The sequence below is a fragment of the Juglans regia genome, chromosome 15 (assembly GCF_001411555.2).
Source record: "Juglans regia cultivar Chandler chromosome 15, Walnut 2.0, whole genome shotgun sequence".
NCBI lineage: Eukaryota > Viridiplantae > Streptophyta > Magnoliopsida > Fagales > Juglandaceae > Juglans > Juglans regia.
The window spans coordinates 16593509-16598286 of NC_049915.1; positions in this window are offsets into that span (position 1 = coordinate 16593509).

The window sequence follows — 4778 nt, forward strand, 5'->3', positions numbered from 1 at the left end:
TCCATGTTTGTTTTTGCCAAAAGATCGCGGATGTACTTGTGTTGAGTTAAGAACAAACCATGAGGAGTAGGAATAACCTCAATGCCGAGGAAGAAATGCAGGGGTCCCATGTCCTTGATGGAGAACTGTTGTCCAAGTTGAGTGATAATGCTTTCCACAAATTTTGAATCATTCCCTGTGACAACTAAGTCATCTAAATATACCATGTAGTAGACTATTATAGAACCAGCACTATACACAAACAAGGAAGAGTCAGATTTAGCATTTACAAAAACAAACACAACCAATGCTTGTTTAAGAGCTGAATACCAAGCACGTGATGCTTGTTTAAGACCATATATAGCCTTTTTAAGACAACAAACATGGTTTGGTTTTTCTGGATCTCGAAATTCGGGTGGTTGTTTCATGTAGACTGTTTCTGTAAGATATCCATGTAAAAATGCATTATTCACGTCCAGTTGTCTCAGTGACCAGCCCTGCATAACAACAAGAGACAACACAGTGTGAATGGTAACATGTTTCACTACTGGACTAAAAGTCTCTTTGTAGTCCAGCCCCGGTCTTTGATTGAACCCTTTCACAACTAACCGTGCTTTATATCGATCTATAGATCCATCAGCCAATCTTTTGATCCGAAAAATCCATTTGCACCCAATAATGTTACATCCTTTTGGAGGGAGTGCTAACTGCCATGTACCATGGCGCATGAGAGCTGTTAGCTCTGAGGACATAGCATCTCGCCAACACATATCAGAGAGAGCTTCACTCACAGTGTTGGGTTCCAGGGACGGTGGAAGCGAATGCTTTGTGACAAGAAATGATTTTTTTTTGTCTATAAATATTATTCGTTGACCGAGTCACCATAGTATGCGATCGGGGCACAAGGGAATCAGAATTTAAGGGCACATTTGGAAGGGAGACTTCATTTAAAAACAAAGAGGATGGTTGAGAGACACATACCTGGTGAGGAATCGATGGAGGAGAAGGCTACATCAATGGTGCTGAAGAAGGAGTACCCAATGCTGGAGAGACAGCTGCTGGCACGGACTGAGCTGGGGGTGTTGGCAAAGTGAGTTGCACGAGTGGTTCAATGGAAGAAGAAGAAATAGGACCTGGGATCGCACTCGGTTTAGGGCTCAATTCAGAAAAAGGAAATTGCCCTTCATCAAACAAAACATGCCTTGAATGGAAGACAGGATGGGCTTTGGGCTCAAAACATAAATATGCATTTTGAGAAAGAGAATAGCCCACAAAGATGCATGGTGTAGCTTTGGGTTCAAGCTTATGCTTGTTATATGGCCGTGTCAAAGGGTAGCAGAGGCATCATAAAAGTTTGAGTTTTAAATAGGTGGGAGTCTGATGGGAGAGCTTTTCAAATGGTATTTTATTTTGCAATGTGGCAGTTGGCATTCTATTTATTAGATATGCAGCCGTTTGAAAAGCATTAGGCCAAAACAAGAGTGGGAGATTTGCATCTGAGAGAAGCGTGAGCCCAGTTTCAACAAGATGGCGATGCGTCGTTCAGACATGCCATTTGGTTGGGGTGTGTGAGGAGCAGTTGTATAATGACCAATGCCATGAACATAAAAATATGATTTAAGAGCAATGCACTCACCTCCGTTGTCAGAGTAAATACTCTTAATTCGGGTGTTAAATCTATTTTTCACAAGATTTTGAAATTGAGGAAAAATGATTTGAACATTTGATTTGTGAGTCATCGGATAGAGCCAAATATATTTAGTATGATGGTCAATAAAAATGACATAATATTTTGAACCATCAATACCAACATTATGCGAGGGACCCCAAACATCAGTATAAATTAACTCAAGAGGTGCTTTGCTAGTTAAACCATGAGAATGAAAGGGTTGACAATGAGCTTTATTTTGAGAACATGCATTGCATAAAGCATTATTGTCAAATTTATTGGTAGGTAATGAAAAAGCACGAATTAAATGATTGACAATTTTAGAAGATGGATGACCAAGTCTTTTGTGCCATCCATCTTTGGAGATACGTTCATGAACATTAGCAACGGCATTTTTGGAAGCCATAGCTAACTTCTCCGGCAAAGGGTATACACCATCTTCACATGCACCTTTGAGGAGCGTCGCCCCCATGATCTAATCCTTCACCAAAAAATAACATGGATGAAATTCAAGATTAAACATCATTTTGCTTGTTAAAATGATGGACAGAGATCAAATTTTTTTTAATTGTTGGAGCACATAAGGTATCTTTAAGATGAAAGATATGATTAGAGGATTTAAAAGATAATGAACCAACATAAGATACAGGCAAACCTGATCCATCTCCAATTACTACTTCATCAGTACCATCATATTCAGAGTGTATTGAAAGATTGGAAAGATCAGTCGTCATGTTATGAGAGGCTGCTGAATCAACTAGCCATTTTTTATCACTGTTTTTAGAGGACGATGCACAATTGGCAGTAACTTCACTAGACCCAAGTTTGAAGCAACTTTTTGCTGTGTGACCCACCTGGTCACATAGTTGGCATTTAGGCTTGAATTTGCGAGGCCCAGAATTGGAAGTCCACTTCTTTTTGTTGTCACGGCTTTTGCTGGAAGAGGATGAAGAACTCTGGTTGTCATTGTTGTTTGGTCCTCCATGCTGATGCGAATAATTTGTAGTAGCAACTAAGTGTTGTGCAGAGTTAGTTTCCATTCTCCAAAGATAGTTTTCATGGCCAACAAGCAAATCATGTAGTTCCTCAAATTTTAATGAAGTTTCCTGAGCACGAATTGGAGTTGCTATCTCCCGAAATTCTGTTCCCAACCCATTTAAGATGTACAGGGTCAAATCGTCATCCGAGATAGAATGATCGATTAGTGCAAGTTCATCTGCAATTATCTTAATTGCATGGAGGAACTCAGCAACTGAACGGCTGCCGCGAGTTTGCAACGTGAGGTCCTCTTTGAGTTGCATTGCACGAGTTCGAGATTTTTCCGCATAGAGTCGAGTGAGTGATGTCCAAGCTTGGTGAGATGTTTTGCAGGATGCAAGAAGAGGTGTAATGGCAGTGGGCCCCCATTCGTCCTGTGGCAGGCTCTGATACTATATAGAAGAATAACACTGTTGTTGGAAGAATTCTGAACTCAAATTTTATTGATGTACAAGGATGTGGCGCCCCCAACCCCCCTTATATAAATAAACGGGGATCGAGACTCCCGGATGGCGACAACACGGTCACGCATCCCAACGAAATGTGCCCAAGTGTGTGCAACACACAAAAGTGCACAACAAAATTCGCAGCGGATAATATTATAAGTCAACTAAGTACCAGAAATTTAAATACAAGTATCCAAAATAATTTATCATTAAAAATTTATACAGTTATCCCAAATATATTACAAAAGATAAATATATAAAAGACTAGGATAATAATATCGATGCACGAGAGCAATCCCAGATCGCTCTTTCCATGGAGCCAAAGCCTAAGACTGATCATCCTCATCTGCATCAAAAGCTGCGATACCATAAAACGGTACCGCAGGTAAGTATAACCCAAAATAACAACGTAATATAAATGCATTAAATGCGACCAACATGCATGCATAAAAAGAATATACATTTATCTCAAAACATCGTTTTCCCCGAAAACGATTAATTTCAACACACGCTAAAATCTCATTCGGCCCAAATTATCCGTAAAATACTTTTCCAGAAAATGGTTTACGCAGAACCCAACCATTTATCGGACACTGTAGGCGGGACTCATAGGCGGGACTCTACCACCATCCCTGCTTACCCCCATCCCTACCGCGTGCACTGTAGGCGGGAATCACAGGCGGGACACAACCACCATCCCTGCTTACCACCATCCCTACCGCGTGCACTGTAGGCGGGAATCACAGGCTGGACTCTACCACCGTCCCTGCTTACCACCATCCCTACAGTTCCTTTCCACACAATGGATACATAATAGAGCACTGTAGGCGGGAATCACAGGCGGGACTCTACCACCGTCCCTGCTTACCACCATCCCTACTGCATACACCGTATGCGAGAATCGCAGGCGGGACTCTACCACCGTCCCTGCTTACCACCATCCCTACAGTCTCTTTCCCTTTTTTCTCAAATCAATCAATCCAAATAAATCCAATTTCTCACACATGAAATCATAACTTTTTCAAATCACACATGCACATGAATGCATTACACGAAAACCCAATTTTCTTTACAAACATGATCATGCATGAAATATTGATATGTACATGCACTAACACTGATCCATAACAATCAACAACCAAATCAATGCAATCAAGCAACCATGTTTTTTCCTTTGAAGGGTTGTTCTAAAATTATTTTCACTTTATTTCTAAAACCTTGTTTTATTTGTCTATACATAGCTTTTAATATATATATATATATATATTTGAGTTTGTAATTGATTGTGATTGGTTGAAAAATTGTCTCCGGAGAACTTTGAAATTGGCCATGCATGGTCCGTTATGATTGTGAATCTGTGACTGCTTTTATTTTATTATTATTATTATTATTAGTTGAATTATTAATGTGGCCAAGTGTGGTGGATTAGTAGTCCATACCATGTGATTGAATTAAATGAATAAAAAAGAAAAGGCAGAGTACTGGAAAAAGACTTGAAAGAAAGGATCGGAGACTTTGGCTAAATAATTAATGCCATAAAAACTGAGCCATCTACCCATTAGAGTAATTTCCACGAAATTTCCACGATTGAAATTGTGGTCGATCTGTCCACTCCCCAGAACCAAACTGCACGACACTAGTACGAT